The sequence below is a fragment of the Phyllostomus discolor genome, chromosome 2 (genome assembly GCF_004126475.2).
Source record: "Phyllostomus discolor isolate MPI-MPIP mPhyDis1 chromosome 2, mPhyDis1.pri.v3, whole genome shotgun sequence".
NCBI lineage: Eukaryota > Metazoa > Chordata > Mammalia > Chiroptera > Phyllostomidae > Phyllostomus > Phyllostomus discolor.
In genome coordinates this window covers 71,415,773-71,443,532 of record NC_040904.2, presented here as the reverse complement: position 1 = coordinate 71,443,532, position 27,760 = coordinate 71,415,773, and the positions used below count along the sequence as shown (strand labels likewise).

The following is a 27,760-nucleotide window of genomic DNA, read 5'->3' as shown; positions in this document are numbered from 1 at the left end:
AAGGAAATATTTTAATCATTCTGCTACTCAGGTCACAAATGCCTGATAACATCTGAATAAATATCTTGTAGAAAAAATTAATACCAAGTAAAAAGGTTAAGAACAAGTTTATTTCAAATGAAATTATTTTTGCTACTCGATGAATTATTTATAATCCCTTAGTTCAATCTACTATCTCCTCTATCTCCACATTAAATATCTTGATATTGTTTTTTTACTCAGTGTTCCCTTCTCTGAAATTAGGCAATAGTAGTTGTCTAATGAAGTTTATTTGCAGGCTTTCAGAAATGCTAACTCAGCAGCAACTGGCTATACCAAAGGAGAGCTGTAGCCCACTAATGGGATCAGCAAAGCCATGGGGCACTTCAAAAATATGAAATCACAGTCTGAATTTAAAGCAGTCAATATGATCAAGATCTTTTCTTAGGTTAGACTAGAATCTTTTAATTGCATTGAAGGTACATCACTTACTGATGCATTAACTGAAGTACATCCAATTTAGACCCCCTAGCAATTATCAGGTCAGCATTGCCACTAAAATAACTGTTTTTATTAAAGATCAAAAGATGTCATAGAATAGTTTGCTTTTAGTGACATTATGGCTCACTTCTTACATATCTGCAAGAGTGCAGTATATGTCAAAATATCTTAAACTGAATACATGCAATCACTTTGCATCAGAGAAGCAAATATCAATGAACATGCATTTTTCTTCATCACTCATTATTATTAATGAACCACAATTAAAAATTAATTTCTAGAGTGGTTCAAATCTCTATAACAAAGTTTAAGCTAAAACTCTCTTATATTCTATTAGCTTGACCTAATAAAATTTATATTGTTAAAAACCTTGTGCTGCTGTATATTACCTAGTTTTCATAAACTTCATTTTGACTCATATTTCATCAATCTGATTAAGAATTAAAATATCTGCTAAGCAGACATGCCCATGCCTTTTTAAATATTTTAACTTCAGGTACTGAATCATAATTATGATATATTTCATAAGGTTATGAAAGGTTATTATCAGCTGAATATTAAAATATTATAAGTATATGCATATACACAGAACTATAAAATTCACAACTTAATTGTATAATTAAATCAAAACCTGATCACACTTAGAACAATGATTCCTGAAGCCAAAGCTTGAAGCCACATTGGCAAAACTCAAAATCTGTTTCCTTTTCATTTTGTTGCTGCCTTCTGGTGTTTGCAGAAAACTGGGATTCGCAATCATATTATTAGATTTAACTACTAGAAACACTCTTTTATTAAGCTCTGGGCATCAAATATAGCTTATTTTGAAGATTACTTTGAGTTTCACATACAATGATCAGTACACTTTCTCACCTATTAATTTTTGGCATGTGAAAGGCATAGTGTCATAATATATTTATGCACCTGTGGCTTTGGGACATGCTGCAAGTTCGATAAAAATAGGACTCTTGGGGAGAGGGTGGGGTGGTTAGCCATAAGTGTCTAGAATTTAGAGGCAGAGTGAGAATGCCTTTTATATTATACTTAATAGTTTGTGCTTTAATTAGTGTTGAAAATAGAGAGCCTACAGTAAACTTTATACAGAAGTAAAATGTAACTGCACTTTTTTTTTTTTTTTTTTTTTTAAGGAATACAACGTGAGAAACAGTATGGAGGGCAGGAGGGAGTGGACACAGATTGGTAAGAGAATGTAGCAATAGTATAGATGAAAGACTAGAAATCCACACAAGGTCCTGGAAATGCAAGCAAAAAGAAAAGGCCACATATCAGAGATTGTGGACTAAGTTAAAATGGAACATTGGGGAGATGGAGAGGTTAAGGACAGCATCAGGTTTTCTTCAGCACAGATGATTGGGTGGCTGTAATGCCATTAATGGAGAAAAAGAATTCTAGAAAAGTGGAGGGTTGGGAGGGGTTGTTTGAATGGAAAAGATAATGAGTACAGTCTTTGGACCTGTCATGTTTTTATGTGCCTATATATCTTTTTGTAAAGAGAACCAAGAGGCAGTTAAAAATAAGAGGTTGTAAAATAAAAAACAGTTCAGGCCTTGATAGGAGGGTTGTTGAATTAATCAGCACTCCTGCCCCTCAGGCTCTTGTTTGTGCCTTATTAAATAAGTCAATCAATACATTATTTAAGTGGGTTTTTAACACATTTCTTCTTTTTGATCTGCATTCTTAACATCAAATTGTAAAAAGTCAAGGAAGTGACTGTAGTAAAAGGCAAGCGTAATGCACAATTAGGAGAGAGTCAGAAAAGTTCAAAAACATTTGCAGAATTCTGTTCTCTTATATAACAGTACCAATGATATGGCGCTGAGACACAGAGAAACGGTTCGATTATTTTTAGCATTTTCCACAAAAGAAAGCCTAGTATGTTATAGAAAGGTTTCCATCAAGAGTGGTAAAAGGAATTTCCCTTTTGCCTTATAGCTTATATGTGTCAAAAAACAGTTTCCTCTAGAACCTAAATGCATTATACTACTTACTCTAAGGTCGAAAGTCAAAATATATTTATATTATGATTTATAATATGAAATATTCCTATCGTAAATAGAAAGGTTAGATAAAAACGGTATTTACGATATTCACTGAAACATGTCTGAGTGAACTAGTTTCTCATGTTATAAGGTTGGGCACCTACCACATGTTAAACACTGACCGAGGCACAGGATATACAAAGCCCCACATGGCTGGAACCAATTGTCTCCATTTCCTGGAAATATGTCATTCGGTCTGATCTCCGGGGAAAATATTGCATCACTTCCCTTTTAAAACACCATTCCAAATAAGCTGGCAAACAAAATAAATTCTTACTCTTCCATTAGTAGCAGGCAATGATTAACCACATTCAGAAATCATTGGTAAAGACAGAAAGTCCAAAGGCGATCTAAAATCATGGGCAATTTTTTCTTATAAAAATAATTTTGGGAGGTTGACAATCGCATCTATGTGTATCACCCTCTCTGGATGTTTTGCTATTCAGAGAACACATTTTTTTTTTTTCAGCTCACCTTCATACAGCTACAACAGTTTATATCATTTAAATCCCCTATTGTGTTATATGTTGCAAGAATGAAAAATAAAAATCATAATGCAATGCATAAGCTAATGTTTGACAGAAAACTTTTCTGGTTGCCATGTCTGAGCTGACAAGTTAAAAGGCAAAATAATATGGATTAAATGCCTTTACATCCTAGCAGGTGTCTAGTCATCAATAATTCTCACTGAAGGCCATTGTGTACAGAGCACTTTTCTTCATTTCCTAATTCCCTACTTGGCTCTCAGCAGAAAGGAAGGAGGGTAGACAATGTTTTCTGACACCTCTAAGAACTTTGCACAGAAAAAAGGTTTCTTGCGATGTGCAACTATTATTTCATCAACATTCTCTTCAAAGTTATCTCCTGGATTTCTCACAAAATGTGTTTTATTATAAATGATATCTGTGGAATTCCAGGCATAAAAGTGTAAATCCAATGACTACACAGGAATAAAAAAAGATCTGTATTTTCAACGAACAAAAAATTGATGTAGACTGGAACTCTCCAAGAGAGGAAACAAAATGATTTTATGGAATTTGCTTTTAGCATAATACTTAGATTAGAAGGTACAATCTCCAAAATATTTGGTACAGAATAAGAGACTGATGAAATACATCTTAATATCCCTCTTAGTGGCCTTCCAGTTATAGCACAAAAACAATATATAGAAAAATAAAACATCATCACTTCTTGGCCTTTTGACTAAGATCAAGTGTAGAAAAATAAAATATCAATGATTTAATATTCAAATTGTATATACAGAAGTGTTACTATTTGATTTCAAAATGAATACCATAAAGCATCACTTTTACTAAAGTGACATTTTTCAGAGTTGCATGGTTTATAATTTTTATCTATATTTTAGCATAATGTATTACCATTTCATGTTTTAGTGTTTGGTACACTTTCTGTGCTTAATAATTAATTTACTTTATTTTTGCAGAGAAAAGTAATTTTGTATCATCTACTAAGATATTGGTTTCATATTTTCAGAGTAGCATTATTTTTAAATCCTAGCTCAAGTTCTAAAGAATTCCTTAAAAGAACAAATATAATATTTTGCATATATTATACATAGTACTCACACATATAACCAAGATAACATAACCAAAACTCCTCAATGGAAGCCCACCCTTTTGCCTTTTCTATAATACACTCACTCAATTAAAAATGGTGTGCACTTTTGTATTACAATAAAAACTTAAAAGTACAATTAGTTGCCCTGGCTGGCGTAGCTCAGTGGATTGAGCGCGGGCTGCGAACCAAAGTGTTGCAGGTTCGATTCCCAGCCAGGGTACATGCTTGGGTTGCAGGCCATAACCCCCAGCAACTGCACATTGATGTCTCTCTCTCTCTCTCTCTCTCTCTCTCTCTCTCTCTCTCTCTCTCAAAGTGAATAAATAAAAAAAAATCTTTAAAAAAATTGCTAAAAAAAAATACAATTAGTTTACATGTTTGGTAAAAATATCCATCCTGGATTTTTAACTTTATATACAGATATTTCTTGTATGTTGATATAGCCTATCTGCATGAGGCATCATAAAAGACATCCTTATGTGTTTAAAACACTGTATTAATTTTGAAAAATTAAAAACAATCCATTTTTGGCTGTATCCAGAATCATAAATGAATATTTCATTTAGTAAAAAAAGCTGGCTAATGTGCATATTCCATGATCTTGGAAATGATGAAATCTAAAGATTTATTTCTCAATAAGAAAGTGGCCTTTTAGTAAACATCAGAAGGACAAATCCACACTTTCCTTACTCAACTAAAAGTCAACCAGAGAGGGGAATATCAAATCTTGTTATCCTAAATGTGTTCATAGCATGTCAGCTACAAAGCTCCTGGAGGACACTTAAAATCTTTTTGTTAAAGATTTTATTTATTTACTTTTAGGGAAAGGGAGGGAGAAAAAGAGGGAGAGAAGCATTCATCAGTTGCCTCTGGATCAGTTGCTTTTCATGCACCCTGACTGGGACAGAACCCACAGCCCAGGCATGTGTCCTGACTAGAAATTGAACCAGAGACCTTTCGCTTTGCCAAACAGCAGCCAACCAACTGAGCCACATTGGTGAGGGTGCCACTTAAAATCTCAGTCAGATTATTTAAATGACACAGGTTTTTCTGTAAACCTTGCTTAAGACAGGAGTTAAATGAGGAAATGTGAGGAGAGTTTCCCTCAGGACTTAAAACAATGTCTTCCACTAAAACTTAATTGCATCTGAAGCCAGAAAAGCAAGGGAATGTGATCACCCCATAGCCCTTGGTAACAGCTCCCACTTGGATAGTACAGTTTTTGGTTATGTTGTTGATAACTGATTTCATTCAGTTTCTAAAATACATGTACAGAGAAGTAGAAGATTCTTCCCAGTTTTATATTTAATACTTTCAACAAAGAAAAAGCCTCTTCACAATAAATTCTCATTTACGTGGAAGACATGAAAGGAGAGTAGGAGGAAAAAAGGAAGGGGAAATAGGCAAGGAGAAGCTCTCCACACTCAAATAACATCCTAACATACTCTTCAACTTGTCTCTATAGCTACAGAGTACCCCAAAATGCAAGTTTTCAGCTTCAAACGATATTGCTATTAAGACATTTTATGGTCACTTTTCTCTCCACACTTCTTTGCAGACATAAAGAGCAATATGCTACTACGCTCCCCCATTTTCTTCCTTCTTCATCCCTCCTTGTTCCAGTTCAAAAGGAAACAAGCATAGATTTCCTTTTGTTTCCTTGCTCCTGCCCAAACAAGCATAGATTTTGAAATAAATATACATATAATATCAAATCCTTTAAAATTTTCTGTGATTATTTTCAGGGTTCTCCAATGTTTCTTATTAGAGAGTCTTTCTTTTAATTACTATGACACTTTACTAAAACATTTTGGCAAAAATATTGAGCAATATGCATACAAAATTTGGAGGACTGAAGACAAAATTTGAATTGAACAATATTTTGTATCTCACAACATTTCTCAAGTTTATTAAATGTCCATAAATTTCTAGAAATGATACCAGGTATGTATGTTACTATGTTAACTAATATTAACCCTCACAATACCCTGTGAGATGCGTTAAACACCTTGAGCTCAGATAGGTAAAATCACGAGCTCAAAGTTACACAGCAAAGTAATACTGAAGGCCAACCCTGCATAATTTCAAAATCACAGCATACACCACTCTCTGAATTTGTGGTCTGTGGTTACTTTTCTCTAACTGCAGATAACAGTACAACAAAGTTGATGATGATGATGGTGATTACTAGGAACCTCCAAAATGAGTAAGAGTGAACGGAACCTGGAAGACAATTTTACCAGGTTACTTTCCGAAATGTGACTAAAAAGATGAGAACGTGAACATGTGCAAAAACTTTTCTTATCTGTTTATATTTTGCTGTTTATAATAAATTAATTTGAAACCCATTAATAGGGTAAGTGAGGTGATCATCACCCTGAATTACATTTCCTAATTCTGTTCTTTCCGTGGCAATTGTAAAATCCACAGGCTTAGCAACGGGTGGGGCGGGGGAATGTTCCCTGCAGCTGCAGCTGACTTTCTGGCAGACTCAGAAAGCAACTGTGCTGGCAGCTTAACTAGGCATCTGGGGCTGTGGGTGAATTAGTCTGAGTACTGACCTTCCAGATCGCCTGTAAACGCTCTGCATTTCCCTTGCTCCATAATGAAGGGGGTTTAACTCTTTATATGATCATGATTGAGGTTATTATGAAATCTTCTCTAAATTAATCAGTGCAGCCTTTATTTAATGAAATACAAAGGAACTAACAAGAATTTGGCTTTCTTAAAAGCAAATTATATTTGATAAAAGTAAAATTTTGGATTAGCTACAACTTGTGCAACCTGGTTTCAGGTCTCATGATTTGAGGCCCTTCAGTTCTCTTACTTTTTCTTTAAAAGGATATACTTCCAAATCATCCAATGAAGATGAAAAAAAATACATTGATCCTTTTAAATACCAACAAAGCATTTCACCACTTTCTATTTTAAAGTCTAGTTGCTCTGTGTGGAAATTATTTCTTAATTAAGTCTAAAGTACTCCTGAAGTAGTTTAGGAACATTATCTTTGTTTTGAGCCTTAATGAATATTAAAAAGTTGTTATGGCACTCAGTGTAAAAGTAGCTTCAGTTATTGAAGTCTATTTCTTTTTTCCTCCCTTCAAGGTTGACAATTTCTAATATTTTTAGATTTCTCTTAACAGTGTTTTACAAAATAAATATTTCTTCAATGATCCCTCTTCTAGTTATTCATGCCGCTCCATAAGAGAATAGTCTGAAAAGTCAGAAATGTGATGAATTATTTATTCATGCACCCACACTTTTAAAACAAATGGAATTATATGACAATCAGATGTATTGGTTATATACTTGTATACCAATAATATGCCAATATATAAATCAATGAATATAAATGCATCAGTGGAATTTTATAAATACAACTGGTAATTTATTTCATCATTTTATAACACATCTAATTAAAACTTTTCACTGAATAATAAAAGACAATCATTCCTTAACCTTTTCAAAGTATATCCACTTACTGTAACTGCTGCATTGGAGTCATGCTTCAAGTTGAAAAGGACCTTGGAGATGATCCAAGTCTAACACCCTCTAAGCAATTGACCCTGAGAGACATGAGCTGTTTCCCGTGGTGATGCAGAGAGCCAGTGGCACAGTCATCTTCAGAGCTCTAATTCCTGATGCCCTACCCCTTGCACTTTCCATTTGCATTGTGCTGCTGCTCTGAAATTAGATTTAAATGGGATTGAATGAGATCATGTTTAAATCTAAAATACAGCGAAGCTTATTTTAAACTTTCATCCAATTTTGTTATAACTGATTTCTTATGTAGAATTTCCCCTATGGCCTATTATGATCTTTGGTTTTATTTTTTCACATAATGAAGTTATGATACCCTTACTTCAAACAAATTCCAGGTAAAACATATACACACACACATCTGAACAATATAGTAGCAATGATTAATAGCTAACAAAGGAAATATGTTAATACTTTGAAAAATGTTCTTAGAGCATTACAAGTAAATTGCCCTGCTCTATTTTCTTTTATTCAGTGAGCAACAGCAGTATTGTGTTTTATTTTAAGCCTAATGCAGTAAACAAAATTAAAAGTGTTATGAAATAGCAAACAATCTGTAATAAAATATGGGTTATGATTGTCTAAAAAATGACTTAAATAACTCTACTAGTCATAACTAATGTTAAGTAGATATATTTTAAATGGAAATGTTCATTTGATTTCGTCTCAGTATAAGAATTTGCTGAAAAATTGAAGTCCTGTATTTAAAAAAATAAATCAAGATCATTATATACATTCATATACATTCACTCCCAAAAATGTATTGAACTGTGTTCCAGACAATATACTAGAAGGAGAAAATAAAAACCAACAGTATTTCTGCATTCACAATTTAGTGTCTCTTGGGAAACGGCAGAGATATAAACAAGTTAACACAATGAGAAGGTAATTCCTGACAGTGACACTGTATTAAGTGATGTTGGGGGGACTACTTTAGATTACTCATGCATTTAAATTAATATCATGATGTTCATATTAGCAAATATACCCTCTTCATTTCTAAGTGCTTGTCACATCTAATTTATACTATATAATTTTGTTTAAGTTAAAGGAGAAAAAACTTTTCTGCAAGTGCTTTTATGTTCTTTCAAAAGTTATTTGTTATTAGAATTTTGGTTAAGGAAGATGGTTCTCTAAAAGGCTGAGTTCTCCCTGATTTTAAAGATTTTAGTTTCAAACCAGCAATGTTCCCTTTGAAACACCTGTTTATAGACACATCAGGAATTAAATGTAGTGACTGCTTTTGTAAATTTTGCTTTGTTTTGTTCTGAAATCAATACCTCATGAAAAGAATTAAATGATTAAACAATTTCTCTGTTTTTAAGACATTTTCTGTTGTGTTATTTTTCCCACTTTCTCCTCTGACTACTTGTAGCCAGAATAAGGCACTTTTTCAAAAGCTGATGATTTGTAAATTGCAAAACCACAATAAGAAGAGTTTCTCCTGGGATTGACTGACAAAAGGTAAGTTCTTCCTAATTCTTGCATTCCATCACTTCCATTCATATTAATGTCAATATATGAAAAACAAGAGTACTAATTTTAAGACAAATTAGGTCTTGACTCAAACCAAATGGGGAAGGTAGGCTTAAAAATTTATTTTTGGTCATATGTGGGTTAATATCAATTATACCTACCTTTTAGATGTTAGAATTCTTTATTACTTATACTGTCCCCCTAGAATTAGGTGCCAGACATGTTGCACGAAGATCATTCCAATTTTTTTTTAGTTTAACTTCTTTGACCATGCATGATGTCTGTATCCATTGGGTCCATCAAAACTTTATTTGTTGATATCAACTACAGTTTTATATCATCTCATTTGGAGATCCTATTTTCTATCAACTTAATGAAGAAAAATATGCCTAAAGGTACACAAAATCTACATTTATTCTCCTAATTATCATCGGCCCTTTTGCTTACTTTTATACCTACTCTGCTACCTGACTCTGATCTCAAAAGAAATCCAGAAATCCCTTACTTATTCTTCTTTTTTCTTTAGTCTATCTTTTAAAGTGGAAAACACCTTTAGATCCATGAGATATAAATCTTTCATCATTGATAAAACATGGCAAGATGAAAAGGAACCTCTACAGAAGATTCCAAAGGAGCATTTGGTTTTAATTTGTATTTCTCTGATGATCAATGATGTTGAGTACCCTTTCATATGTCTATTGCCCATCTACATGTCCTCTGTGGAGAAGTGTCAATTCAGGTCCTTTGCCCATTTTTTTTCTAATTTGGTTGTTTGTGTTTTTTGGTGTTCAGTTTTGTAAGTACTCTATAAATTTTGGATATTAACCCCCCATCAGATGTATTGGCAAATATATCGTCCCATTCTATGGGCTGTCTTTTTACTTTGTTCATGCTTTCCTTTGCTGTGCAAAAACTTTTTAGTTTGATGTAGTACCATTATTTATTTTTTCTTTTGTTTCCCTTGTCTGGGGAGATACAACCAATAAAAAATTTCTATGAGCAATGTCCAAGATTTTGCTTCTTATGTTTTCTTCTAGGATTTTTATGCCAAAGGGGCATTTGGAAAGATGAAACTCTTAGAAAAAAGAACAAAAGGTATGCCAAGTAATCTGTTTTCTGCCACTGATTACTAACAGTCAATGGCTTTGGCTACATTGTCTGAGATTAATTTATATCAGAAATAATTGTGAAGAAAGCTTATTTTATTTTAATACTAGATCTCCAAGAAAGAAATAGTGACCATAAGAAATTATTTAAAATGCAAAAATTATTAATAAACAGCCATCAATTACAAGTTTTGATATTTTTGACACAGACAAACAGCCTATAGACTTCCTATATTCTGGAAGGAAGATAATTTTGAAATATATTAATTCATGAAATATTTTTTCACAAATACCATGCTTTACTTGAAGTATAGTGTATTTTAAAAATAGGCTACTAAATAGTTTTGGTCCGGATGACAGTGTGATTTAACTTCCCACAAAGCAAATCTAATATCTAAGACTTTAAAATCAGTATTGCTGCCAGAACACAACTTTCAAAAAGATCATTCATGATCACAAATGCACTGCATATTTTGAGCATGTAGATGCAGCCAATATATGAGTACTTTTCATAATTTCTTTGTCTAGACCAAACTTCACTGTCATAAAAATGGAAAGTATTTTTGTAACACAAATAATTAAAACCCAAAACATACATACCAACTTTCTATATAATCTCAATATGTGCACCTATTTATCATTAGGTTTCTTCACAATTTAAGGTAATGGCACTATAAAATGAGCATAATCTAATCCTTCTTAGAAAAAATATCATTTGACAGAAGATGAAGGCGTCTCTTGTGAATGAATAATCCCACTGCTCTATATAGCTCCCCCATGCTGAACTCTTACTTGCCAAGTGTTTAACCACTGGCATTCATTCTAATAATTGTCACTTCCATTTCATTTCAGGAGGCCAGGAGGCCACACATGAGCAAAGAAGTCTAGCAGCACTTTCACTTAGGCTTATTAGTCTAGAAGATGTTCATCTCAGAGATTATCTCTTTGAATTCTAAGATGAAGTGCCATGGAAAAAAATTCCATATTGATTCTGTCTTCCACAGATAAAAGATATGTGAGATAGAAAATACAAAGAGTTTTCTACAAAACATTTACTTTTCTATTAAGGTAAAGCAAATGTTTTATAATGTAAATATCAGCAAGGCAGATTTATTATATTAGAACTAAAGAAGATTATAAATTATTCTTGTTCCCATTCAAAATGCTAGAGCTGGTGGTGCATGAGTATACGGTGCATTCACCCTTATTTTATATCTACAATTTCATTAAAGAATAAATTATATGGTATACTCTCCTCCCAAAGTATTGCAAAATCATTAAGAAATTCAACTCACAATTTTTCATATATGAGATGATTTCGACTGAAAAAATTTCAGCACTTTTATGTTTTTCTGGTCTGCTGTCCTTAAATCCCAGTATATCAAAAAGAAGCTTTATTTCTTACTAAAAAAATATAACTCAGAGATATCAGTGTACTAAATATACAGTGACAGTGAAGTAACATTGTTTGTCTTTATTTAGTTTGAAATAAGTGTGTTATTTTATTTCGAACCATCAAGTACCACCAAGATCACTGGAAGGCACAATTAACTTAACAATATCCTGAAACATGAAAAGATTAACTGACAGTTTAATCGAGGTCACTTTTCTTACAGAGAAGTAATTAAGCAAACAATATCTTTTCAAGGAAAGTTTTCTCATTTCTTTTGTTCAAAGGTTTAATTCAATTTTTGGTATTTCAAATAATAAAAATGTTCTCCTTCAGCTTGTATATTTTGTGACATTTTTATATTAAATCAATTCAAAGTGTACAAAAATTTCAACATTTTAAATCCTGACTCAATTAATGGTAAGCATTTTGATAAAGATATAGGCAAGTACAAAGGTTTTACAAACACATAACATAAACAGCTAAAAATTTCATGATTTAATATGTTGTCTTAAATGTTAAAGAAATGAGTGAACTATGATACGTGTTACTGTTTAGGAAGAAAGTTTTTTATGCTGTATGAAAACACTGCTGAAATCAAAGATGCAAGATCAATATAAACTCTGTTAATAAAAAGAAATACCACGAGAGGACAACACAATAGCTTCCCTAACACACTATTTTACGAAAGTGTTTAATGTATCAAGAACAGCACCAAAGAATCACTAAGACACAAAGATGACAGAACAGCACCACCTAGTTACCTCTGTAAAAGTTTCCAAATATGTATGCATTTCTGCCACACTTTTGAAAGCTGAACATATTTTCCAAATAAATCAGCTAGAATGGACTATCCTCTTGCACATTATCACTGGCAATGGAGCACTTACTTCAATTGCTTTAATTTTCAAGTTTCTTTTAAAGAGAGCAAAATTAAAGATAATGATTTAGCTGAGGTTCTTCTAACAGTGCGTTGTAGTGCTACATCTAATCCACATAAATAAGTCTCTAAATAGAGTACCTATACACGCTAGACCAGCGACATTTAACCTTCTTCATCTCATGGCACACACAAACTAATTACTAAAATTCTCCAGCCCATCAAAAACCAAACATGTATGTTTTGCCTATCTGACCAAAAAATAGATATAATTCTGATTCATTCACACTTAATGGCTATTATTGGGTCAGCTGTTGTCATTTTTTTAATTTGACAATCTAAGGGAAAAGAGGTCAGTGCCCCTAAGTAGTCAGGTACTGAATGTTTTTAAAATTCTTGTGGCAGGCATGTTAATTGAAAATCACTGTGCTAATCTGCCACCATTATGATCTCCAATGTATATATCTATTTTTTTATCCTATCTCCTATAAGATATATATCACCTACTCCGGAGACACCACTGACACCACTATTTGAAATAATAGTATTCAAAAATGCCATAAAATCTATTAGAAATATGATATCATTTGCATGTTTAGGTCCTCGGTCAAACTTAAATACTAAAATAAGTAATATAAAGATCTCAAGACTCCTGGTAAGGTAGTTAAATTGGTTGGAATGTCATCCTGATACTCCAAGGTTGCAGATGCAATCCCTGGTCAGGGCACATACAAGAAGCAACCAGTGAATGCAGAAGTTAGCTTACTCTTTCTCCCCCCACTCCCTCCTCCCTCACTCTAAAAATCAATTTAAAAAAAGATGTTAAAAATATTTGCAGCCACTCATATGATTTTGTAATGTCTGACATTTTAAATAAGTGCATATAAAATTTACTTTGTCAAAACTTTTAAATGGTGTTCTCATCTATTCTCCAGTCTTGTTTACCGGATGATTGATATTTCAATCATATTCAGAAAGATTTCAGAAACAACATTTAATCAACACTCTCAAGAAGTAATACTACAGGCCCTGGCTGGCGTAGCTCAGTGGATTGAGTGCAGGCTGCGAACCAAAGTATCGCAGGTTTGATTCCCAGTCAGGGTATATGCCTCGGTTGCAGGCCACGGCCCCCAGCAACCGCACATTGATGTTTCTCTCTCTCTCTCTTTCTCCCTCCCTTCCCTCTCTAAAAACAAATAAATAAAATCTTAAAAAAAAAAAAAGAAGTAATACTATAGTAGTACAGGTTTTAATAAGGCACAAAGTATTGTAATATAAGCAAGGGCAGAGGTTTAATATATATGACAGTGTACAAGGAACATTGTTTTTAGATAGGACACTTTAAAAATGTTTTCCCTGAGGTATCCGCAGCTCTTTAAATGACTGCTGCTGGTAACATCAGAATTGCTCAAGCAGAACTCCAGCTCTAAAAAACTAAATATTGTTGCTTGTTACATAGATCCTTCTCACAGACCTCTTCTCCCCTACATTCCCTCTGCTGACCTGGTCATCTGTTCTGGCCCACTGAACCTTTATGAAATTAAATGAATCATCCTCTCGAGCAAATCAGTTACAACAGAGCATGCCTGAATATTTCTTTTTCAACTTGTCAGTTTATTTCAAGTTATATTAGAAAAGAAGGAAGGAAGGGAGGAAGGGAGGAAGGGAGGAAGGGAGGAAGGAAGGAAGGAAGGAAGGAAGGAAGGAAGGAGAGTAAAATAAAGAAAGAAGGAGAGACAGGAGGAGGGAGGAAGGAAGAAAGAGGAAAGAAAAAGAAGAGAAAAGTGAAAAAAACTGGCATTATACTGAGAATGTCTTCAGGATAAACAAGTGGAGAATATGAGAGATCTTCAATCCAATGTTAAATAAAAAATCTTAAAAGATCAGTGAGGTTAATAACATTGTTATTAAACTAGTGATGTCATAGTCTCACTGACATACCCACATTCCATTGCTACTGAAAACTTGGAATTTTTATTTCAGGAAAAAAAATTACATATTTTGATTTGATTATTCTGTGTCTCAGACACTAGACTATAAACTCCATAAGGGCAGAAACTGTTTCCATTTTGTTCATTTTTATTTACAACATGGCCTTCAACCAGGTATTTGTTGAAAAATGAATTAGTAAATAATTATGCTTGAGAAAACCGAAAGCTATGAAGAATAAAATGATTGTCCAAATTAATCACATACACACAAACACAGATTAAATGCACAAAAAAACAAAATTGAACACAAAATCACAACACTTAATTCAGTGTACTTCCTAATAATAAAAACAACTGATGGGGCAATAATTAACTAATTTTCAAAGTTGCTGTATAGATGTAATTTCACAAGGAAAATAATATATGACCCAAACTCATAGGGATGATTACAAATTAATTTATAAAACTCAATGACAGCAAAAGTCATTTTCTGAAATGTATAGACACATGTATCAAAATAAAAATATTTTTTCATGTATAATCTTTTTAAACACTGAATAAGGAACGCATGGGTAGATATAAAAATAAATTTAAATAAAAGGTATTTTATGAGCACAGCTCAGTTAATGCTATAAAACATCTTTGGGTGGAAAGTGGGGATGGGAGGGAAGCTATTCCTACAAGTTTGCAATCATTCATAAGATCTTTCTACACTACATCACCAAAGACGACATGTGATGCCAACCAATCTCTGAATCTGCAGATGGGGAGACTGGGCTGCAAGAGAAGGAACTTGCTCAAAGTGTCTAAAATGGTGGCATGGCTTAGATGAGAACTGAGGTCCCTTGATTCCTACCATTATGTCTTGCTGCTGCAGGGCACTTTCAAAAATCAAAGCCTGAATTAGTCCAAAGATACCATTTCCCTTTACAGAACAGAGAACTTTCACTACAAAATAACAAACCAGGCTAGCCTTGATACCACTTTCACACTACCCGTGCTCTGGCAGGTTGTTGAAAGTGTACCACTCCAGGATCAGGAATATCTAATTAGTCGCTCTTCCTCTGTCACCAAGTCCCTGCCATTCACCTTGGTACATCCAGATGATAAAAGATCTTAAGAGGAAATATCCCTAATGCCTGATCAAAATGTACTGTTATATGATCGTAAGACCATTATTAAAAGTTAAATAGATTATTAATCTTCGCAGCCTGTTCATACCCAATCCTCATGCATAGTTGCTGCAATATAAAACGTACTTTCACGCTATCATATCCTTCGAGATAATCTGTTCTGCTTTGTTGGTAGTCTGTACTTGCACAGTCAATAAAATTGGGTAAAGTAAAACAAAACTTTAAAATAAGTCTGACTTTATGACCTCTACCAGGAATCTAAAAAGCTATGAATTTATTTCTCTACCAATATCTCTATCTTAGCTGTTCCATGGAAGTGGAAAGGGATGGAGAATTGAAGCCTCACAACACTATTAGACTTATCTCACCCATTGCACTTCTATGTTAAAAAAGAAAGAAAGCCAGTGGATATGAAATTATCCTCTGTAAATTTTACTGGACATTTATAAATAAATCCATAAATGTTACTGAACATTTATGTTAGCATCAAATCTTTCTGTAAAGAGAATTCACTTAGTAAAATATTCTTTTGATGAATATTTGGGGTATCACGTTTATTATGGTGACTCTGGACAGGAATGTTGGTCTAAAATGCTTTAGCATTTAATGTAATAAATAAAAGTCCTTCCTTCTTATAGCAAACTGAAAAATCAATTTCTGAATGGATCATTATGACTAAACATTTTGAGAAACATGAAGGTGTGATTCTTCCTCACATTTTTTGTGTTTCAGATACCATGTGATTACACATAAAATATTAAAAAGAAACTTAATTTCTAATCATAGATTTATAGGAGTATCCTCAATATAATGAATAAAATTCAGTAACATCGTAAAATAATTTTCCACCAAGACAGTAAAATAGTCAACAAAAACTGCTTCCCAAACTACATTCACTTGCATTCACTAGGCTCCAAGAAGTTGTCAGCAAGGGTTAAACAGACATTGCACTAAAGAAGGAGGTTAATCTGCTGTGGCTATTGCATCATACTGACAGGATTTAAAATAAAGCAAGATATTAGGTACTAAGAGAAGCTATGGGAGAATATAACTCTTAATATCAACCCCATAAAGTGGCCATAACCCCTAATAAATTGAGCTCATTTAACCTACTTCAGGTATTTATTTATTAAATGTATATTTCAACATAAGGATGACAAAAGAATTTCAGCACTTGGCATCTGGCAAATCTTAAATTAACCTACTTAACAATATCTTCTCAAATACAAGAGTTATGAAATAGTCAAAAGTCCAAAAGACATCAAGGAAACTGACTTTTAAATATGAAGAAAAACTAAAGGACATTTAAGAAAAGCTACATTTCACTGATACTTTTAGAAAAAGCATTCAAAAAACACTTTATTTTCTCGGTTGGTGTTCAGATCCCAGTAACTATGTTTAAATTCTCTTCAAAATGAATTAATATTCACAACCTACCTCCCACTGTCTTTTAATATAAAAATGGAAATAAATGAAATTCAGCAATAGCGAACATGTATCCTCAACTGCAGAAGCATGAGTAAGCATTAAAAAAAGGGGGGAAAAAAAAACAGTACTTAGGATTTTTTTACAAGTCCTTTTAAATAAAAAGGATAGAATTCCCCTAGTTAAACTGAGAAGAACGTAGTCTGAATCTGTACTTCAGGGACTTCTCAGAGAATCTCTACCCTATAGCTTGGCAATAACAAAAGCAGGTCAACCCACACTGATAATCTGGCAGATCAAGGTCAGTTTGTAATTCTTCTTTGTTTATACACTTATCTAGAAATAATAGGATGATTTGGCTTCATGTTTACCCAAAGTCATCATCAAGAATATTTTTGAGGCTAGGGATATAAATCTTTAGTAAGTAGACAAAAACAAGACAAGGGGTGACAAGACCCAGAGAAATTGGAGAGATTCAAAGCTGTAAAACGAATGTTTTCAGTGCAAGCTGACTACCCTAACTGAAAGCAATGATTCCATATTTTTTGTGAAGTATGTTATTTAGAATTGTTTGTGTTTCTTAGTATCCATTTGTGCTGTCTTTCTGTATATTACATCCAAATGAAAATTCATTGCAAATATTTATTCTGTTCTGTATACTGTATTGGCATTTTGGCAGTTATAACATAAATACTTAAGTCTTATTTGGATTCAATTAAAGAGATGTGTTAGGATGAAATGGATCGGAGGAAAACTAATCAATCAGTGGGATGAAAATATTGAAAAAACACATAGATCAGACATTCGATTAGGCACGTGAAATAAAATGAAGACTAAGACCCTGTACTCTGGGAGCTTACAGTCCACTAGAAGAGACAGATAAATACCTAACAATCCAAATGTCATAATAAAAATATATGAAGGGGTTATAAAGATTATAGTATAGATAAAATAATGCTTAGTTCTCTCAACTAAAAAGACAAATGATTAAAATAATTAATAAAGAGCAGGTGGCATTCTTTTGTCTACTAAAACAAATACATCAGATTCTGGTCCAAAATTCATATAATAAAAATACTCTTAAGTATTCCTGGACACTAATGTATTTTTAAGATACCATTAATAATAATATGGCTTCAAAATAATGCAATTGTGTAAAATAATAAACACTTTGTTAATATTGTTATATATCAGTTTACAAAATGCTTTTTATCATACTAGTCATATATAAGAGAAAGAACAACAGTTGTATTTACTAAATTAAATTATAAGTTTTTGATATGATACACAGAGGGATACAAGTAAGTCATAGATAAAGTTAATAAAAGTATACTCCCAAACTCATGCAATGTAGGAAAACATCCTCCTTATAAATGGTGATGTACTAAATTAACCAATTCTAGAAGCTATCCCTTCACAAAAAAAAAAATCCCTATTTTAAAGATAACTCTCTCTCTCCCTCCGTCCCTCCGTCTGCATAGGGTACTTAAAAATGAGTTCAATGTGTCTATATACTGTCAGAGTTGTCCAAACTGCAACCAAATAAAAAACTGGAATATAATGTTTCAAATTTAGCAATGCACTGACATTTGGCAGCCCACGAAGATTGCAGGCAATTAATACGATCTAAAAATCTATAGCCTGAAATAATAACTAGCAAAACTTCAAGATCTTACCATAGCAAAATGTGTTAATGGGCTAGTTAGGGAATAGAGTATTGATTTGGGAACAATTTCTGATTCTTCTTTTTGTTTGGAAGAGTGAAAGGAACAATCCCTATTCAGGATAAGGGATACACATTTTCACTCATTCTTGTACTTCATTCCCAGTGCAAAGAACTGTTTAGAAATAACAGATACTGTATTATGTATCACAATAGTGAATTTCATTCTGCCTTGGCAGAGTAACTAGTTAAGTGCACAATGTGAGTAACTGCTTGCTACACTGGAGTCACAGATATATAATTGCCTTCAGAAACATCCTTCTCTGAATACCACCTACACATTAATACATGACAGTGAATTTACAGCCAGACCCCTGTTCTATCCCACATGATCCCTGAAAAGGCTTTGAAATGAGGACACGTGCATAATTAAGGCACACTGAATATCACAGTACATGTAACAAACTAGAGTATTATGAATCCTTAGGGGAACCTCATAGAACTAATACATTTTCTAAAGAAAGCTGCACATGAGTAAAGAGAGCCTAAAATGCTAATTAGATCCTCTCAGTGAAAGCTATAGAAAAGTTGATTCTTGAATCCTGAAGTTGGGCACAGAATGGAACATTTGTATACAGAAAGACTGAAGAGAGAAAAAAAAAAGAATTTGACATCAAAGCCCCTCAATAGATGATTTATACAATTCGTGAGAAAATAAATGAAGCAAAATAAAAATATAGCAGTGGGAGAATTCCAAACCTCATGAAAGGGTTAAGTAGGAGAACTGATTTTCTGTCAGAAAGGGATTATGTAACAACAGAGGGAAATACTCAGCCTAGCATATGCTAATTTAGTAGGCTTTGCCAGGCATTTCTGTGTGTTTGGCTGGCTCTCTCATATTCTTTCCCTCCTCTTTTTGCCATTTTTATTATGAGACTAAGGAGATTGAACTCACACAATATGCAATAAAAACGATAACAAAAACAAGTAAAAACACATTGTACATAATTTAACCTTGTTAAAATACTGGGGTCCTTGCCTTGGAGGGTGAAAGGAAAAACACCCGACCTGTATATATTCAGTTTATAGGTTTTAGCAGGACTCCCTTTCTTTACTGTCCGTTCCCTCTGTTAATTTCTTTTAATGAGTCAGGTTGGTAGCAGAGTCAGGAGTAGGGGAGATATTATATTCCTGGAGAGAGTGAAGGAAGCCGAGTTACTATTCAGACTTCAGCACATAAAATAGATAGCAGTAAAGGAACGGGAGTGTATAGGGGCAGGGGATAAATGGTAATGGAAAAATACAGTAAAAAATAAGACATTTATTGTACATTTTCTTTTTTGCTTTTAAATACAAATATCCTAATCATTTCTCACTGCAACCTAAGTACAACTTCAGATTGAAAAGCAGAGGACATATAAGGTATGAGAATGAACAGAAGATATATGTCCTGGGCATTTTCCCTGTGGATGTATAGGACAAGGTAGTATAAGACATGAATTTATTAAGAAAATAAAAACATATATTATGCACTATAAATTTTAGTCCTTGATGTTTAAGTAAGGGTTATGAATGTTATATTTTTAAATGCACACAATTCTAGCAAAGAAGCTAAAATATTTCTTTACAAGAACAAATTAATTGGCTTTATAAATTATACAAAATCAATTCAGCAACTATACTCTTAGCAGTGGGCAGCACATCCTCATCAGGAAAGGTGCTTTCTCACTGCGTTCTCAAAGATGACTTTAGATAAACAATGTACAGTTACTGTAAATAAACTATTGTCAAGTATATACATTTATTAGGAAATCAAGTTGACCTATAAAAGGACTTTTGTTTTCTTATGTGAAATAATTTTCACTACTTGAACACACTTAGTTTTAAAATTTCATGTTCCTCAAAATAAAGGATACTTATTTTTTTCTGAACAATTCCGGATGACGTCAATACCTAGCCCCCAGAGAAATTATTTAACTATGACTAACCAGGGGCTTCCCTCTCAGTATTCAAAGGGATAAAAGATGATTTAATGATTCAAGTGAAAACTACTCGCTGACTCAGAAAGTGTTATCCCCAAAGTTGAATAATGACTGTCTCAATATTTACTTCAAAGTCTTCTAAAATAGGATGTGAATAATTTATGGCAAGCTCTCTCCCTGGCAGATGTCCTTACAACCTCAGCCCTATGTCTATTCAGGTAGCAGTAGTTTCTGATCACTCAGCCTCATAGCACAATTGAAGATCCAGAATAAATAAATGCTCAGATCTAATGTAATTCAGAAATTGTAAATCTAGCATGTGTGTTTTTAAGTGCAAAAGTCAATTGTTGTTATTTATAGCCTAAGAAAACTTAAAAATATATTTGTTAACTTTCTTTAAAAAGGTAAAAGAAAATAATGAGTGCAAAAAAATAAATTCTTGCCTTTGCCTTACACTTCATCCCTGAGACCCAAATTCTGATTACTAATAAAATTATAAAGCTATCACTTAGTCCTAAAAATAACAGCACACTTTAAACTTGTATGTATGTGCATATAGAGATAAATGATTGAGGAATATTTCCTTTTTCAATAACTACATCTGGAATATTTGCTTTTCCAATAATTACCTCTCTGATTTTGACATTAATATTTAACTGATACCTAATTTAGCAGAATATTTACTTTCACAATTTTTAAACATGCTTCATACTTCTAAGGTAAAAACAATTTCATAACTGCTTAAATAAGCCCACCAAACACATTAAACAGAGCCGACTGGGCTCATTTCTGGAATAAAGATGTATATGCATATTATGTTCAATTTTTTTTCTGTAGCAAATGGAATCAAAAGAAACAAAGCTACATTAATTTCTGTTGTCTGATAGGCTTCCATAATACTCTGCCCATAAAAACTGGTCCAAAACTCTTACTTTTTTTAAGGAACCTACTTGGTGCTTTTGCCTTGGTGATAAATAATATTGTTCACAGAGGAAATATACTCTACTGATTTGATATTAACACAGATTCCACTTTATGACCCTAAATGAACTATGAGAAAATATAATGAACTGTTAATCTCTATTTTTTTAAAATTACTGTGTTCTCATAATACAGGAAATGCTCCAATAAGAAAAAAAAAAACAAAAACAAGGGACTGACTCATTACTAACTAAAAGAAGGAAAGGATAACAGAATAGTTCTTAACCAACATTTATTAGGCCCAAAACATGGAAACAACTACATAGAAGTCCTGTTTTAATTTTGCTATTTATCTTCATTAAACTGCCCCATGTTCTTGAGAGTTTTCACAAAAAAACTATTCCATTTACCATTCATTTGATGAAAATATCGGTAATTTTATTAGGATTTATTTATTTATTACATCAATCTCTGAACAAAATATGTGTTCTCTCATTTACTTCGTCATGAGCTCGGTGATTAGAAATACTCTCTGGATTATCTCTAGTTATAAAAAGCCCAAGGACAGTTCATGTCCACTACAAGCTAAGAAAAGGTGTCCCATTTCACTCATGCCACATGACTGCTTTCCTGTGTATGCAGACTACAGAGCACATTAGGCCTGAGATGCCATTTGCATCATCACACAGCAGGGGGCTTCAGCTGCTACAGGGCTCTAGATTAATCCTAACCCACCTCTCTATACAAGGAATTTGCAGAAGGTGCTTTTTTTGATACTACAAAAACTGCACTCCAAAAATGCTTGACATTTTCAAATAAAATGGTGGCAATGAACTTGTCCTTTTAATTATTTTAAGTTAAATCAGTACATTTAAATCATGTCCTTCATTTTTTCACAGGATGATTTTGTAATCTAATCTAATGCAAAATATCTGGAATTTTTAGTTAAAGAAAAAAAAAAAGAGTCAGGAAACAATGTTAAGAACAACTGATCAGATTGCATTTCTGTAAAGATTTATATCGAGAGCTGTTGCTATGTTATTTTTCTATAGGAAAACTGCTCCTAAATTAAATAGACTACTAAATGTTAAAATTAACTCTTAAGTACATTGTTTAAACAGGTATGAGTGCTGACATATTATGAAGAGAAGGGACCATTTAACTCATCAGAATTAATTAGGACATACCTATTATTCAATCCAATGTTATTTATTATGGATCTAGTAAATACAGAATAAGAAAACTGAATAGATACATAAGTAAGGCTCAGGCCTTGCCCTCAAGAAGCTTAAGTTTAATAATCATTGGACACTGGAGGGTAAATGAACCACTCTCTTCCAATTGCACAAAGTGCTTCTGACTTCAGCTTGTGAATTATGCTTTCTTGGTTTGTGATTTCCCTTCTCACTGCAACCTCAACCGATTCAGCCAGCTGGTATACAATGGGCAATTGTACCAAGGAGGTTTAACAAAGTCCATTAAAATGAGGATTCTTTCTCAATAAATCTCAACGCACGTCAGCATGATCAAATAAAACATCAATAAGACAGGTCTATGTTATATTATTAATGTACCCAAAGTCATTCCTAATAAATAAATCTTACTTGTCTCAATCATCTAATACCCCATAGACTGCCTATTTTAAAAAGAAAATTGATATAATATGATATTGATCATAAGCCACTTTAAAATGCATGCTTAGGATGTCTTCCAATATTTTTGCACTTCCACTTGCTCCTTAAGCAATTTAAGTAATTTTTTTCTTTATGAAAATGACATTATTTCGGTACTCAAATGTGGGGCAAACAGTTTTCAAGGACCTTATTTCTAGTGGGGAAGGCAGGAATAGGCCATCTAAATTGATGCTTTCCTTTGGCACATTATGTTCCCAGAGTTCTAACAGTTGTACAAGTGGGGAGAAGACAATAAAGTAAACTTCCATATATTAATGCAAAGTTAGTCCAGAAACTCTTCATATTTGCAGGGGAATTTTCTTAATCACTAAGAATCTGGTGTTTGTTTAAGTCAGAATTAACTGGCTTATGTAAAGACTCTACTTTTCAAAGTTTCAGCTGTTAATCAAAAAAAGGAAAAGTGAGTTATATCCCAGGAACTGTAGTCAGTATAAGAAATAAACTTGACAAGCCTAAGGTTATTACATACAGAGGTAAAAGAGTAGGGAAAACACGATTTTAGGAACTATTAAGTAACCAGTATTTTATTTAGTGTACATAAGTGCATATTATATTATAAGTTTTCTTAAAATATAAGAGGAGGTTAATGATACATACTGAGGCAAGTAATATGTATGTCCAATTGACCTTTACTATGAAGAGCTTCTTTCTGAATACAGCATATAAGTTACCAGAATGTTCCACAGCAGGAAAAAAAAAAAAAAAAACTAATGTCCTAAAGCCCCAGTATTTGTGTGGTTGGATGTATTTTTCCGTGAGATAAACTCTAAACAGAAGATAAAGTTCTCAACAAAATCAGGATCTATGCATGTCTATTTTCTGGTTATATTTTGACCTTCTCTCTTTTTTTGCCCTTTCTAGACCTGTCCCTTGTGAAACAAGACAGTCTCCATCTTTGCAGTGTCTCCTCAGGCATGAAGAGGGATACAGCTTCAGCAAGGGCTAGTAATAGAACTGGATCTACTCTGTAGCCAAGAGAGGTCTTAGTTACAGGTGGCAAGCTTATGCACTCCTCATTCTAAAGAAATTCATTTCTCTAAGGTGTCCCTTCCTCTTACCTCATATTATTCTTCTGTCTGTGATAGAGGGGAAAAAGAAAAAGAAAAAGGATGCCCCATATCTTAACACTGAATCACATTTGTCTAAGCAGTCTAATTCCAAGTTATGCTTTGGCCAAAAACATGTTTATTTTCTAACTATCACATAAAGACCCATTGGGGACAAATTAGTAGGTGTTGTAGAATAAAACTACTTATTTTTTTTACTCAGTTTATCATTGACTTGATTCTCACCATTGGCTTATCACTCTATCACCCTATAAATTAACAAATCAGAAGATGGATTGTGCTTCTGGGAAAATGTAAAAAATGGTGACATATATATAAAAAAAAATAAAACCCAGAGATGATATGTCCAAGGAGCCCTCTTGTATAAAATAAAGCCCACTGAAAGAAAGGGGATAATAATACAAAAGATAAATAAATTATTAGTATTAAGTGACCGCACATGATTTTAGTACTGACAAAACTAATAATAAGAAGCTGTAGAGTGCCTATACTATTTGCCTAGTCATAACTACTAGCAGGCAGACCAGAATCTCCCTAGACACAAAGTCAGTTGCTCACTATGTCCCCCATCAACCTTCCTCCTCTGCACACAGAAAAGAAAGACCTGTTAAGTATTTAAGCTGTGTCCAGGAAATAAAGCTTTCATTTTACAACCTCACCAAGTCCTAATAAAATAATAGGGTGGTGGGAGAAACATAAACCTGAACCCTGAAGCAATGTTTTCAGACTAGACTAAGACAAGGAAGGCATGAGCAATTTATTTGAGCAGGAACTGACAATATCAACAAAGTGTGATGTGTCTGTGGAACAGTGTTTGATAAATGTGAGGCAGCCATAAACATGAGAAGACAATCCAGTGGTGCTTTGTACCCCCTCCCCCTTTTATGTTTTTTTTTTTCTTTCAATCCTCTCTCTCTCTTTTGGTGTATTCATATGGCCTGATCTAAGATGCTCACAAGCACACAGAGATCATTGGGCTGGTGCTCTTTCCCTGGTTGCTGTATCAGAACACTTATTTATTTATTTGGACCTGATGCTAGTGCTGTTGCTGGCTGCAGTGGTGCATTTTCTCTGGCATACCTACACGCCTTCCTCCACCACCCCGAGTCTGCTGGGAAAGCAACACTGTCTTAATCATTGGTTTACGCACTTAATAAAAGAGACCCATGCCCTTAATAAAAGAGAATGCAGCTGATGGAATCTTCCGGGTAGAGAAAGTAAATCCTCCTCCAGGCTGACAGAGAGAGAGAGAGAGAGAGAGAGAGAGAGAGGCACCAGTAGACAGTTATTTTGCAGTGCACTGAATAGACAATTCACAGGGAAATGTTGAAGGCAGAGAGGAGGCGACCCCCAAGTGCAGTCCATTGCCCACATGTTCTGTAATAAATAATCTCGCACCAGCCCAGCAGTGTGTCCAATGACGTGCTGGGGCCAGCACACACAGATTGGCAGGGAAAACACACCCAGCGGTGTCGAATTTTCATCACAATCACCAAATTAACTGATTTCCCCACATAACACTCCCCTACCCGGCGTGGCGGAGCGGGGGCGCGGGCGCGCGCACCAGCACACACACACACACACACACACGCTGAGAAATGCAAGTTACTGAGAGGTGAAGTGAGGTCTCTGGGAGGATGTTTCATCATGGATTAGAAACCCAAGTAATGTGTCAGGCAACTACCCGGGTTACTTGTGCAAGGGTGGGGGTGTGAGTGATGGGAAATGGGACGAGGCAGCGTAAGCAGAAAGAATGGGCTGTCTGCCTTCTCTGGGATTCTGGCACATGACATATCTGAAATTTACATATAACATAAAATACACAAAATTACCACTAAATAGTCTAAAGGATATCTCTGCAAGGCCAGCTAATTAATTCAGGGAAATTCTGTCCAGTACCACTTCTTTCGTATTCATAAATATGCATAAATGAAATACGGTCCCGGTCTATATCCCGGAGGAGGATAGGAGAGAGGATGCATCCCAAGAACTTGCTGAAAGATGGTTCATTGACCTCATTTAAATCCTCCAAAGGCCGATTGGGTTTTGCATGCCTGTGTGTTTTACTTTCAGATTCCTTTCACTCAGGTACAAATAAATTCGATCAACTTCCTTCCCGCAAATACACAAATGATGACAGAGGGGTTAGAGGTGGGCAAAGATTTAACAAGAAATCAAGTCACCTAGCTTTAAAAAATCCCATCGACCATCATTTCCCATCCATTCTCCCTGAATCTCACACTCAATCCACATCCCCATACTACTCTCTTCAAAGCAACAATCTTCCGCCTTGCAGCCCCTGCCCAGCCAGCCCTAGAATGCCATCTCTGCCTCCACTGCCACCCCAAAGTGTGCTCTCCTCTTGCACTCGGACTCTAAATATTGCCATTTATTCAGTAATTAGCATCGTCCTCCCATTCCAACACAGACCCTTTTTCCCTCCTCCAAAAAAGGGTCTGGGGAAAAGTGCACCCCAGTTCCCTAGCCACTCCGTATCTAAACCCGGTGATTTGCATAATCACAGTGTTTTGTGCGGTTTCCCTCCACTGCGGTCACAGGGGTTCTTACAATTCACGTGAACGGCTAATATTAATTACGGACAGAAGCGGCAGAGAGCGGATGGAGAGGTAGGAAACCTAAGCGAAAATCCCTAGCAGAAAGTAACTGGTAGGGTGCATATATTTCTCTGCTGAAAAAAGAAAAAGGAAAAAAAAACAAGAAGAAACAAACAAACAAAAAACCCACATGGACTGAATAATAAAAAGTCTATTTGTTGATAAAGTGGGCTTTGGGGTTAATTTTCCCCTTCCTCTCGCCCTGTTTTTTTTCTTTCTTTTTTAATTTCCTGGTTAATTTACTCATTTTCTTTCTCTTTTCCTGTATTTCTCTCTTTTCTTTTGTTCTTATTTATTTATTTTAATCCCACACACAGTCTCCTCTCTCTCCCTAGGTGAATGACAAGTCTCACAACACATTCCCCCTGGGGATGTTATTGCAATGCACACGGTGCTGCCGCTGCTGCTGTTCTCGCCGTCTCGGTAGCTCGCTCCCAGACTCTCACTCACTTTTTAAAGACACAGGATATGATGATGGTGGAAGAAGGGGAAAGAAAAAGGCGACTCGAAAAGGGAAGGTTAAAAAGACGACAAGAGACGGAGGGTCGGTCAGCAGAGTGATGTGGGAAACGGCTGGTGGGGGGAGGGGGGAACATTCAGGGAAGGTACAAATTGCTAGCCAAAAGGCGCGAGGGTGGGGGCGGCGGGGATGGAGTAAGACGTGTAGGAAGCTCAGGTGAATGAAGAGGCGAAAGGTGCCGAGTAAGGGGGCTGACTGCTGGGAGTGATGAGCTGAGCCAGTGCTAGAGAGATTCGAGGAGCTGGAGCAAACTGCCACTGCCCCTTGCTGCACTGGGGAGTAGGGAGAGGAGTCTGGAA

General features: G+C 34.5%; 1 protein-coding gene across 3 annotated transcripts in view; it reads right to left on the bottom strand.

Annotated features, from left to right (window-relative positions):
* CADM2 (cell adhesion molecule 2) overlaps nt 1–27,760 on the bottom strand; it is a 1,092,572-nt gene that overhangs the window by 1,064,051 nt on the left and 761 nt on the right. The window lies entirely within an intron of this gene.